The 14,414-nt window shown below is 44.5% G+C and overlaps 1 pseudogene; it reads left to right on the forward strand.

The window, feature by feature from the left end:
- Positions 1-821: 821 nt before the first annotated feature.
- The window catches only part of LOC146199788 (uncharacterized), a 58,636-nt pseudogene continuing 45,043 nt past the window's right edge, over positions 822-14,414 (forward strand).

A 14,414-nucleotide genomic window follows, 5' to 3' on the forward strand; every position in this document is an offset into this window, starting at 1 on the left:
TTTGTTTTATTTCGTGAAATGTTTAAACAAAAGAACAGATTATCCATGTACCCATCAGGACAATTCATGGCTTCTTGGCGGTGCAATAGTTTCAGACGTTTCCTCTCGCATGCAAAGCTGGTGCTCTAATGTTTAGTAGCTGTTGCGGCCTCTTCCGTATTCTTTTTAGCTCTTTGAATCTCAATCCGGCATTGTACTTGTTGCAACACTCACACGCTGTTTCATCTTGGTTTAATTTTACTATCACGATCTGGAAGCCGATATGCCATGGAATAGAAGCCAAACCTGTATGTAGATCTCTTCTTTACTCTTTCGTCCGCTGCGGCCAAACTTTCACTTTTAATTAATAGCATTTCATCAATTCCACCTTATCACCAAAGGCCTCTAGCCGGGACCAATAAATAAAATTTGATTTCTATGCTCAAAACTAAGCAGTCTTTCCTTTTACAGACCTTATTTCATTTTCGTAAGTTGAAGTAAAAGGAAAGCCGCGATCCTGAAACTTCCATACCTTCCGCATCTTAACAAGCAGCCACTGTTCAGTGTAGCACCGGCCGCTTACCTCTCCAATAAGTGTCTACTGTTACTGTAAAAAGTGAACAACCTCCTAACAAGAAGGTCAGTGTGATAAGGCGAACATTCATGCGGTCGCGGCAGTTAGCTTGACTGAGCGACAAGGCTAGAACCGCCCGTGTGTGCGTCTACATGTATTTTGCTACACCTTCAGGTGCCGATACGTAGCGGGATCAGTGTATTCCCACCGCTCTTTTACACTGATTAAGAAACTGCGACGTTGTTGAGTCAACATGCGAGCTCTAATCATGAATGGCGTGGCCGCTCTCGAAGTAGTCTTGAAGCATCGTGACTATCCAACAATCGACCACCATATCTTCGCTTGCCTCCTCGTAGAAACGAAGCAAACCATCATCATACAGGTGTACGAACGCATTTTGAAGGCGTTCCTGAAAAGTGCTAAACGCTTCAAAATATGCTACGTTTCAGTGAACCGCAAGGTGAAGTTTGTCACAAGAAAAGTTGCTTTAGCTGAGAAGCTTCGCCCACCACCCGTACTTGCCTATGGATCCACGAAGCAGCCACCGCTGTACTCATTGAGCGCACCAGCACAATCTCTGCGCCTCTTTGGAGTCTCGCCAAGCCCTCAATTGGCTGCGCCATCAGAACCGTAATAGCAGCGTTGACTGAAGGCTTAAGACTTGTGCGAAAAATTTGTCACGGGAAACAGCTACTGGAGAACATCAGAAGCAGTTCTCGAATAGAGAGCTTTGTATCAAGGACAACCTCTGCGATTTCGCCGAGAGATTTTCTCCCACTGGCCTTAGTTACAGAGCTGGCTATGAAGCCGGGCTTCTTAGTAGCTGACCTTGAAAAGCCGGGTACATATATCATATACTGCAGACCTGCCAAGACAACTCTGCAGTGAGACGAAAATCATGTAAGCACCGAAAACACAAGAATCAGCATTGCGCAATTGGTTACATTTCACCGACGACGCAAACCACACTTTTCATGGGCCCCAGGTGCAGTTAGGGTGGATGGAAACGTAGAACACTTAGCACTCTCCGAGAAATATCAGCATACCAGTGCGCGGCCTGCAGACAGAACCACTAACTGAGAGATGGATCGCCGGCTTTGATGTTTTCATCCACAATGTTTTAAATATTCCAACTCTCGGAATATGTCGTGTGTAAGGCTGTTTTACCAGACTCACCAAGAGTCGTGACCTTAAATTTGTATCCTCTAGTTATGGCTCTGTGACCCTGTGACTCATCGCCAGCTGTAAAAAGACCACGTTTTGGCCACCGGTTCAAGCTCAAGCACTCCAGAGCGTATGACATAACCATAAAGGACTTTAATTTCAGTACACACAGAAGCCGGTCACTCAAGTACAACCAAGACTCGTTCCCGACTTGGGAGCTTGAACCGCTGGCACAGCACGCAGGAGTTCACGTAACGCTGAGTCGTTCGACGCATATTTGGCCAGTAGAAACGTTCCTTAATGCGCGTAAGAGTCCTGGCAAACCCCAAGTGACTAGCTGTAACGTCATCGTGCATAGAGTGTAGAACAGAGGAGGAGAGGCTAGCCGGAACGACTAGCAATATATATATGTATATACCGGGTGTCCCAACTAACTTGAACCAAGGGATATAAAATAATACATTTGAGGTAGGTCAGTGAAACCAATTGCATTCAACTGCCAGCCTCCTTGCGCACTACAGGCGATTTTTCGTTTTGCAATTACTTAATTAGCTAATTATGTTAATTTTTCTAATTGATTAAATATCGACTTTAGACCAAACATGTGAATTGGAAACTTGTAGAGCACCTTCAGAAACCCCCATTCCATTAATTGCGATAAAGAAAGCCTCACGCGTATCTTTTTTTCTGGGTTCTAAAGAAGGCCCGCGAAATACAAATAATCCCACGTGACTAGTGCATTTGTGCGCCGCGATTGTGGTGCTCTCAGTCGTAGTTTGAGCGAACGAAATTAGCTGTGGCCGTGTCTCCTTTGCCCCGTTAAAGCGGCAGGCCGATATGCCTGCGATGGCTTCTTCGCCCGCGTCCGACAACCGGCCCACGTGATGGTGCAAGTAGCACCAGGAGCGGAGAGCCGACACCACCGGGATTCTAACAAACCCTCCTTCTCTTCCATCTGCGAACTTTACGGCAAACTGATGAGCGATAAGGTATCAGCCACTGAATCTACGCATACAGGCTTGGGTAAAAAAGCGAGATAACATGTGATGCGACTAAAATTAGCGCTGCACCTTCATTTGCTGGTTCTTTATCGTCATCCGCCTGTCGTGATGTAGGCTGCTGCGGTGCACAGGCCTGGCCAAGATCGCGGTGACGACGGGCGAGCTCGAGCTCGCTCCAACCATCGCCAACATTTCTGCCTGCCGCTGCAACGGGACCATCGGGTCACGGCCGCAGCTGATTTCGTTCGCTAAAGCCACCACTGAGAGCACCACGATCGCTGCGCTCAAATGCGCTAGTCACGTGGTATTATTTGTATTTCGCGGGCTTTCTTTTGAGCCCGGAAAAAAAAGATGCACGTGAGACGTTCTTTATCGCAATTAATGGAATGAGGGTTTCTGAAGGTGCTCTACAACTTTCCAATTCACATTTTTGGTTGAAGGTGAATATTTATTAAATTAGAAAAATTTACATAATTAGTCAATTCACTAATTGCAAAACAAAAAATTGCCTGTAGTGCGCAAGTAGGCTGGTAGTTGTATGCAACTGGTTTCACTGACCTACCTCAAATATATTAGTTTTTAACCCTTGGTTCAAGTTAGCTGGTACACCCGGTATATATATATATAGGCAGATCAATCAAGGGGAAATGAGGGTGCTCGTTATAATACATGAAGGAAAGAAGCCAACAGTCGGCGAGGCCAAGGAAAGCGTTGGGGATGGTACTTTATGTCGTTTTTTTGTAATGTTTACTTGGATAATCACAGAAATTAGTAATGTAATCTGTTTAGGGGAAAGATAATTAGACACAAAGTAGAAGAAAAAACAACGTGCCGATGGTGGGATCCGAACCCACGACCTCCGAATAACGCGTCCGGTGCTCTTCCAACTGAGCTACATCAGCCGCTGTCCCCCCTGCTACTTTCTTGGGTATTTATGTTGTCTGTATACGAACCTTGAGAGTGTTCACCAGCGCCACCCTCAGCCATAGCGGCGGACGTGGGACGTCCTTGTTACCGCCAGCGTCACGTAGAACGTGATCAAGAGCGAGGGCGAAAGCTGTGCTAGAACCCTCTTACGCTACCTATGGCTTCAAGACTGCCAGAACCGCGACCCCCGTAAGCTACAAGCAGATCAATCAAGGGGAAATGAGGGTGCTCGTTATAATACATGAAGGAAAGAAGCCAACAGTCGGCGAGGCCAAGGAAAGCGTTGGGGATGGTACTTTATGTCGTTTTTTTGTAATGTTTACTTGGATAATCACAGAAATTAGTAATGTAATCTGTTTAGGGGAAAGATAATTAGAGACAAAGTAGAAGAAAAAACAACGTGCCGATGGTGGGATCCGAACCCACGACCTCCGAATAACGCGTCCGGTGCTCTTCCAACTGAGCTACATCAGCCGCTGTCCCCCCTGCTACTTTCTTGGGTATTTATGTTGTCTGTATACAAACCTTGAGAGTGTTCACCAGCGCCACCCTCAGCCATAGCGGCGGACGTGGGACGTCCTTTGTTACCGCCAGCGTCACGTAGAACGTGATCAAGAGCGAGGGCGAAAGCTGTGCTAGAACCCTCTTACGCTACCTATGGCTTCAAGACTGCCAGAACCGCGACCCCCGTAAGCTACAAGCAGATCAATCAAGGGGAAATGAGGGTGCTCGTTATAATACATGAAGGAAAGAAGCCAACAGTCGGCGAGGCCAAGGAAAGCGTTGGGGATGGTACTTTATGTCGTTTTTTTGTAATGCTTACTTGGATAATCACAGAAATTAGTAATGTAATCTGTTTAGGGGAAAGATAATTAGACACAAAGTAGAAGAAAAAACAATGTGCCGATGGTGGGATCCGAACCCACGACCTCCGAATAACGCGTCCGGTGCTCTTCCAACTGAGCTACATCAGCCGCTGTCCCCCCTGCTACTTTCTTGGGTATTTATGTTGTCTGTATACGAACCTTGAGAGTGTTCACCAGCGCCACCATATATATATATATATGAGGATCTCTAAATTAATATGCCTCAAAATGTTTTGGTGGTCAAAGGAGGCGCCCCTAACATCATAGGAATTCTTCACAGTGCAAAACAAGATGGCTTCAGAGGTGTCGTCTCTTTGGCCGCAGCCGATATCGTCGCGCATGTGCAGAACACAAGACTGCCGAATTGCGAATGCACTATGCCATCACTGATGCGTAGAACAAAAAATCGGGCTCAGGCGACTGACAGAAAGGACTTCACTGCCAGTTCATCTATGGTGTCCCCTGCAGAGCGCCCCAAAGCCCAAAGAGACGCAGCTCACGCTCCAGAGCTCAGAACGCGCATTAATATGTAATATAGCCATTCTAAAATAATTACGAACAAAATGACTATAAAACGGGCAGATGCGGAGTTTTCCACGCTGGCCAACATGAATACATCAACGCATGTATTATGTTTATTGTCCTTGGGCCTGTTGTCACAAATCATGCAAATCTTTACTTATTGGTTTCTTACACAGCTGGATCTTCCGCTTCTGCTAACAGAATGTTTTGTGAGTGGCCAGAACTTACAGAGCCTTCTATTTCCCTTCGTATTTTGCAGACGTCAAGAACTTCACAGTGCGGATATACTGCGGTCTGTTAACAAGTCGGTAATTTGAGCCCTTTGAGAGAGACGTCAGTACGATCTGTGCAGATGAAATTTATTATGAGGCAGACATAATGCACGAGATAGAGCTGAGTAGTTGAGGAAACAATTAAATATTGAACTTTTATTATTCATTCTAGAGGGACGTACATCATAATTAATAAATAAACGCCGTGAACAGAAGAATGGTCAAGTTTTTAAATTTTCTTTTTCGGCAATTCAGCTCGTAGCAGTTAACGTCGAAAATGCGTATCTTTATCTCGTAAAGCTTGGTTCCCGTGAGGCACAAGTTTAAAATAGCGTCGATTTCTTTATTTCGTACCATAAAAGCAATTAACGTTCTTTACTCGACAATAACACACCCAGTGACGCTGTTTCAAGATGTCCACTGTGTGAAGCCAGGTTTACGAGTTAGAAAATATACGCGTCTTTTACACTAAATACTTCGAACTGCTTGTAGGCATTGCAAATTTGAAAACTGGACTCAGCAATTCTGTTGACGCCATTCATTTTGTTAATATAAACTTGCGCCTAAAGTCACCAATACAAAAATTTATTACATATATTAGTTAATTCATTCTATATTATTGATCACTATCAAGTACATAATGTGCGCCATGCTGCCCAATCCACTTTCAACACAGTGACATATCTCTCAATAGGCATAAAATAACGACCAGTAACTAATTAAAAAAAACAACTTTTTGTACCACACCCTTTCAATTTATTCTCGCCCTTAATTAATAGATTTGCTTCGGAAAGACAATTAATATGTGAAACTTTCTCTCAATAGAACCGCTGCAAAATTTACGAGAAAAAGCAGAAAACTCGGCGCTAGAGAATCCTTATTACTCGTTGGCAAAAAGGTGGTGGATTGAAGTCATAATTTTACTGCTGACATTGGCTCTTACAAGCTTGCTAGAAGCTTCATCGTCAAGTGTTCAGCTGTGCTTAGTTATTCGCAGAAATGGTCGCCTAAGCCTGCATGGCGTAAGAGCAATTGAAACGCACTAAACGGTTGGTCGAGTTATATGGTGTGACAGGAGAGTAGCTAAACTGGTCGGATTACTAAGTCGGGCATAAGAGCTTTAGAGATTGCTTCAGCGTGAAAATAGTTATGGATGGCGACGTATCTAAAGCGCGTCGGTTTGCGGAGCAGCCAACGAAGAAAAGGAAAGTTTGCGACATCGGCCTTAATCTCCACAGTTGGTACAAGTGGGCAGAGAGCAATATGGCTCTCTTTAAATACGGTCCTACTTTTCATGGCCGTGCCCGGCGTCCTGTTGCACTATAGCTGTTAATAATCCTTACTTAGCCACGCCGGGCACGTTAGAAACGTATCTGAGTTCCCCTTCTCTGGCGCGTCGTGCCAGCGCGGTTGCGATGGAGACCGCCACCGCTAGTTAGTGGTAGATAAAGATCGAGGGTGGAAAAGGGGGTTCCAAGTGAAGGTAATTATAGCAAGGAGCGCCAGAAAATTAGGTGGGTGGATGAGATTAAGAAATTTACAGGCGTCAATTGGATGCGCTAGCACAGGACCGGATTAATTGGAGGAAAATTGTAGAGGTCTTCTCCCTGCAATAGGTATAGCCCGGCTGGTGATGATTAGTGGTTATTAATGATAGTTAGTGGTAGTTGGTGATAGTTAGAGTGATGATGATAATGACAGAGAAGACTGACTATGACGTCACCAGGCGATCCACGCATATACGAAGCTGACCCCGCCGACGGTCAGAAAGTTTGCCACTCTGACTGCACCTGGCAAGGAATGTGTTTGCTGTAGTTACTATGCCATTACGAAAGCATTATTTTTCTATTTACACCAAACGCAGGTTGGCGTTAATGGCACAAAAGCCACGCAATAGCCCTAGCAGGTGATTCTTGGCCGGTGGCATGGTCGTCACTGATAGGCCTGAGGTTTTTATGACATCACGATACATTATGCCAAGGTCGGATCTGCAGCAAGTCATCGCCTTTAAGATGGTGGGAATGAAACCCAGTGGGACCCTTGGATTCCGATACAGACACCTTAATCTTACTCTATGCAGGCGCTTTCGCACAGCTTCTTTAAGTGAGCCGCTATATCTATGTCTCTGCCGAAAACTTGAGCAGCATACACCACAATCCTCCTCGCCAGCTTATCTCTGTTAGGTATTAGTTAGTAGATAATATATCCTCAAACTCACACACTTTGGAGGGCCGTAGCATGATTCTACGCTTTGCAAAATACAGCAGTGTGAGGTGCAAATTTTGTAAAAATACTAAACACGGGAATGCAACCCTTCGGAATCTTTGGAACCTGAGTCAGACAACCCAAACTTAGACCACGCACCCACATTCCCAGCTTAGTTCAAGTGTAGCTAGGCATCTGTTTCGGGGGCTATTTTATATAACGCCTTAGCTTAGAATGTTCTGCAATTATCTATAGGCTAGGCAAGTGATTTACAAATTAACGATTACAGTTTGAGCGAGTAGCAACGGTGCTGAACATGAACTAGCCTTCGAAGGTCATGCCGGCTGCGGGAATCGTTAAAGCTATCATGTCTTACATTAATGTCAAACCTTATGCGTTCCCTAAATTTGTTTTCGTTCGCCAAACATTGTCTCCTACTACAAATGTTGCTGAACGTGCTCGAGGTTATTGATTACTAATTTATGAAGAACATTATCTAACGTTAAATACGTAAGGGTTCGTCAAACTACAGGAATTTACACAAATATGAAATTTCGCTCTCCACGCTGGTAGAATCTCTTGCGGGAGGATGCTACTTTGGCAGTTATGTTTTATTTATAACAGAGCGTACGCTTGCACTTGTATAAATAGTTATATGTAGCAGTTGAAACTGCTAAATTTTCCATGATATCAGCTATCTCACCAGCGACTGAGCTAGGATTATTCTCTAAAAAGGGTTCCAGCATCAGAAGGCTCAATATTTGCATGCACTTGGAGCTTTCCTGTTGGTGCATTTTAGCCGACCTGACAGCCCATCTACGACAAAGTTCACGTTGCCCTTGAAGGCAACAGAAAAGAAGAAATGAGGAACTGTATAATAATTATCTACCCAAGATGTAAAATTTGACTTACTGTGGAGTTTTCAACAGCAGTATTGTGCATTGTCAGTAATTTTAAACAAATAACACGTTGCCGTTCTAGCCTCATAAGAATCAGAGTTTTTTTGTCCCAGTTTACTTCGCATAAGTAAATATAGGGAGTCACCTTAAAGCAGCGCGAAACACAACATGAAAGAGGAACAGGGGACGACACGAGCGCTTCGTCTTTTGTTTCGCGCTGCTTTAAGACGAGTCCAATCCAACTCGCCCAGTTTTCTATACTCGTAAAATAGGCAGTCACCATTGAATGTCAATATAACGATTAATTATGTGTTCGGGATGACACCGCCTTCAGAGATCAAAGGAAACCTCTCTTTTCCCTGTTCCCAAACAGCTCAATTCTTGTTTCCATTATCCGTTCCGAAAAAGTACTTCAGCTGCTAGAAACGGCACGTGTCGGTACGAAACAAACAGCCAAAAATGGCATCGCCATATTGAAACCCAAGCGTTGGTCGTTAACCTGCAGGAAGATTTCCATCGTATATTTTTACATAATGATTCCTTCGTACGTGAATCAGGTAAAATATAAACTTTTTGTTCTTTTCCTGCAGGGAAGGGATGAGAGGAATCAATTATTCTTCTGGAAGAGACGGATTTTCCTATTCAAATGTTCGGAGCATTTTTCTTGTGATCAACTTATGGTGGGTTTGCGGCTAATAAAGCAAAACCTACTGTCATGTTGGCCTTAATCATGTTATTTTAATCATTATTACCAGTACTAATCAAGTAGTTTTAAGTTATAGAATAAGATATTGACACGTGGTGGTGACGATGCCGAAGACAGCATACTAGAAGACTTGTATTGTAATGAAATAAGTTCTTTATTGGGCTGAATTGCACCCGAAAAACGAACTATGTGAATCGGAGGCAGCGATAAAACCAAACGCGTTCGCCAGAAGGCTAACTCAGAATAACCGTTCCATTTGGCAGTGCTCAACTTAAATTCGCCGAATAAGCATCTGGATAAACAAGCAAAAAATGCCCACATCAACCTGGAACATTGTGGAAACGGAGGAGCGGCTGGAAAAGTTCGAGATACATCTCGACGCATCTTGCTCGACAAAGGAAACGATAAGCTTGCGTCTCGATGGCACTTAACATGAACCCAGTCGTATGTGCGTTAAAATTGTGGTAAGCCAGCATACTTATGGCAGTTTTAACAGCTGCAAATAAAGGTTTCCATTGTTCGCGGCAATATTTTATTAACCAATGCAAAAAAAATGTCAGGCGTGAGTTGTCGAACTGCATGTGGCGACAGCTTTTAGAAATTAAGGCTTCCTTGTAGACGTTTCTGAGAATTTTCGGGATTTCTTAGCAAATCTGTGCTTCCGATTATTTGGTTTGGTTTTAACGGGTTTAATGTCCCAAAGCGGCGCAGGCTATGAGAGAGGCCACAAAGCGAGGGGCTCCGGAAATTTCAACCACCTGGAGTTCTTTAACCTGCACTGACATCGCGCAGCACACGGGCGGTGTGCTTATCGCCTCCACCAAAAACCAGCTCAGCTACTGCGGCCGGGATTCAATTCCGCATTCTCCGGCACAGTAGTCGAGCGCCCTAACTACTGTACCATCCCGGCGGTGCGCACTCCCAATTGTGTTAGCAGAATTTTCGGTGGCAGATGCCTGTACCGATTGAATTTTTCGTGTCTGCTGTTCAGAGACGGCATTTTCAATGTCAACAAGCACATAGTATAAATACCTATAAATATCACCCCATTTGCTAAATTATTTAACAATACCAAATACCCCTAGAGGCCCTCCATGTTGATGTTTTACACTGGGTGAGGTTACACGCCACTGCTCAAACATAAAACCAACGCAAATCCAAGAGAAAACACATAAAGAAACACCGTATGACATTGGAAGTAAAACACGAATTAGTTGTAATGCCCATTCAAGCATAAAGAAAAATCAAGAACAAAATAAAAACATGAGGAGATGAAGACGCAGAAAAAGTAATGCAAACTGTACACTTTGCGGGGATTCAATATTCCCTTTGCCCGCAGGAAACGGCGAACACTCTCTTTCTCTCTCTATCTCTCTCTAGGAGAGCTCTCATCTTTCCCCATCCCGGCCACTTTCCTCCAGAGCTGCAGCGGAAAGGGCGGGGTGAGAGGGAGGCCGTATCGCGCCGGGCGGTCCCTCTCTTCCCCTACCTTGTCACCTTCGACAGACATCTCTGCAGCAGAGATACGACGCCGTGACGCCGGAGGCCGCGTATGCATGCTACGAGACCAAAGAAGAACACTGGGCGCTCCCGATAAAAAGATTGACCCGATGGTAGTGTGTCGGTGTCTCGTTCTTCACAGCCGCAACTCTGGTGCTATCTAGTGGTCTCACTTTCGACTCTGAGAGCAGAGCCCGATCTCCGTGCGAAACCCCAAAACGTCATGGAAACAAAAGCTATAAATAAATACCGTGAATCTATATTAATAAATATGAAAGGCAGTGAATTGATCAGACAGTAATGAAAGCAATTATTTCAGGAATTCATTATGGCAGACATCAGTTTGCAAAGTTGTTCAGTATTAGTCGGAGTAATGACGATTTAAGGTACACCGTTTCAGATCGTTATACTTCGTAGTACAAATGAACGTACCAAAATTTACGACTTGAATATCGCTTTCCCTCGAGCCTGTACAGGAGGCAACGACAAAAAATAGACAAAGGTCTAACCCACCTAAGTCAAGGTTAGCAAAACGAAACCGCAGGCGCTTTTCGCAATACATGCCTCTTTTTTTTTTTTTTCTCTGTGCGGCAGCCTCTAAGCAAGCTACGTTCAGATGTTGATCGGATTCAGCCAGTTGTCTTCACCCCTTCCGAGCTACATAGAGTTCACGGGGCAGCACTCCTGTATCAACAATGGTGATGGCTGCTGTTAAATTGTTCAAAGCTGTTGCAATGCGTTGACACCGGCTTAGAGACTTTGGCAGAGAAGCCGTGTATGAAGAGCGAGCACACGGCTCCGGCGTAGCTGCAGTTAAATAATGTCCTGTCGGTGACGTGACTAGGTAGAGGCGAGTGCTTGATTCCAGGGGCGATGGCGGCAGACTCATGTCTTAGCAGTCACATGACTTCTTTTTGGTTCAAGGTGAACATTTCACACATAGCGAAAAGGAAATCAAACTAGCGCACTTCAAAACAAATACACAGGAAGAGAACGACAACACAGCGCTGTGTTGTTGTTCTCTTCCTGTGTCTTTGTTTTGAAGTGCGCTAGTTTGATTCCCAAGATGATTTACCAACTAGCCCGTTCTTCCACCCTTGCATAGCGAAAAGGCTACGGAGGGTTTTAGTAAACGCTTTCTCTTTTAGAGAAACAATCGCCCCATAAGAATACATCAGCTGAATCGTTTGACGGGAAGAAAAAAATGAAAGAATGAGAAAAAACTATACCCTAGAACTCAGAAACAGTCCCGTAACGTGCAGAGGGATCTACAGTATCCCGTAGAACAAAACGACCAACCAAAGATCCTACAAATGGACACCGTACTATATAGTCTGATATAGGTCAAGCGAAAAGCTGCAAACAGCCCTCAAAGGACCCCCTCCAGCCACTGGCATTATTCAAAACGTGTGACGTCCAGGGACACGGGGAAAATAAAACGTGTATTTCTCTGTTCACGAGATCGCGGACTTTTTTCAAAATGGCTGCCTCCGGTTGTCGCGTCCGTCCACCGGCGCAGGACGCGGTTGTCGCGTTGTTGCATCCGTCCGTCGGCGCGGTGTCACAGCGGTGAAACCTCGTATGGCTCCATGTTAGGAAAAAGATCCAGTGAAGCGCAAAACAAAGAAGCGATTTCGTGAAAACTCGACAGTGCTGAAATTCACCATCAGAACTTGGTGTACTGTGATGAGGAAACGACTGGCGATCGAATTATGTAACGGTACGTATATTTGCTGGAACTCACGAAGCACTTACAAACTAATTGCCAGCACGGACTCACTTGAATTAACTTCTTTCCAAGCACATACTCTTAGGTGCAAAGCTGTAGGCAGCGACGTTATGGTATTACCCGGCAGATATTGGTCAGAGATGGGCTCTTTGATAACTGAATGCCGCTTTTTTCATAACCTGTATACGACTATACTCTCAAAGCGAACAAAGCGGCACTTAAACTTCCGGTTTCAATACCAACCGAAAAGGCAATCACATTGGAAGTACCGGACAGCTCCGAATAGCTGGAAGAAGCGTAAGTAGAACTCAACTGTACAGAGTAACGAAAACACGAAACGGGCATAATGCAATGCAAAAACTCAGGGCTACCCATTGGTATACAAAAAACAAGAACAGGTTGAGAATAAAGAAAAACTATCTGGGTAAGACCCATACCCTGGTGTATTGACCTCAATATAGACCATGACAGAAGACAAAGCAGAGCGGCAATCTCAGGGGAGCTTTAACGGGCGTAGAAAAGTGCCGATACCAAGACAAAACGATCACTGTGCAATGGACGAAGGAGAGGAATAACCAGACCAACAGTAAACAACTCAGGGCTAAAAGTTGAAAAGCGTTTCACAAGCGCCAGTGTATTGTAGTGAATGCAGTGGGCTAGGATATGCACTGTTTTCACGGTGCGTCCCGAGCTCGTTTCTATACGCTCTATATAAATACTGTTTTAAGCCAGCATTTATTATTCTCCACAGCACACGGCCCACTCGAAACAAAAACAAACCTTCACTTCATACCCGCTTTGTCTCCCGAGGAATTAAGGAATACTGCAAGGTTCGAAACAGTCTCGAGCATTGCTGTTAAGTAGCACGCGGGTTCCCACTGGCGTATAATGTCAGGCTTCTTATGTTTTTATAGGGAAGTCGTTGTGTTCAAAATATAATTTTTTTCATGCATAGCGCACTACTGTGCAATGAATAAAGATTTTGCTGGCGGCGTCTCACTATACATGCGATGATATTTATACGGTGCTTACATGTACAGCGCTTCCATTACCATCACTTCACTGGACTCTGCAGATTTAAAACCATGACATGTCGGTCATCAAGTGATTGCGGTGTCTCTTTTCTGGCCTAGCTCTTCAATCGCATTTAATTCCACCGCGGCGATTGCATAAACCTGGAAAAATCTATTGTAGGCTCTATCCAGTTCAGGTTGACAGAGGAGGTCTTATGTAGCGCGCAAGACTTCGCTCACGATGGGCTTGAAGACAATGATTTTGTAACACTTGGAAATGAAACAGGTCTTCGCGTCGACTAGCGGAGTCCGACGTTTGTCCCCAATTATCGACCAGAACTTTACAGTAGCAGCGAGGATAGTAAGTGGCCTTTTGTATTCAGGACACATTTTGTGTTTTTCGCACAAGAGAAAATTAGCTGGAGAAAAACGTTACACTTTCTGAAGGCACTTTACCGTATTTAATTAACTTCCCCCTCTCGTCCGGCAGAGAAGATAAAGAATGGTTGAGGGTATCTCACCTCCAGACGCCTCTCTTTGTGCTGGTGTTGGTAATTGCAGCGCTCTAAAGTTTCAAAAACGCTGAACACCTCCTCAAAACTTTGGAGTAGCTGCATTCTAATATCTGGGGTCGCTAAATAGCTTTACGGTGTGCGTTAATGAGGACGCCGCTTAAACAAGGGCCGAGAATGAGCGCCTAATTAAAGTTCGCAAGAATATAATATTACGTGTAGCCGGAAGGCGGGAATAGTGTATTGCACGAAACAAGAATATTTTAGGCCTAATTTGTGGCCACAGCTCAGCCTAATTAGTCACATGTTCATCAGTACCGCAGACCGGAGCTGATTTTTGTACTTTGCTCAAACACGTAAACCCCACCAGTAAGCTTTACGATATGGTACACATAGAAACGAACATAATTTTGCAGCGCAATGCACCTCAAGTAACAAATGTGCGGCCGTGTTCTCTCGCGGTTCGTTCTAAAAATATGGGCACAGCCACACAGGCTTAAACCATTTTCTTGCATCAGTTATAAGTATTGCTGCACCCCATTTTA

Source organism: Amblyomma maculatum, chromosome 2, assembly GCF_055883805.1.
Source record: "Amblyomma maculatum isolate TAMU_Amacu chromosome 2, ASM5588380v1, whole genome shotgun sequence".
Lineage (NCBI taxonomy): Eukaryota > Metazoa > Arthropoda > Arachnida > Ixodida > Ixodidae > Amblyomma > Amblyomma maculatum.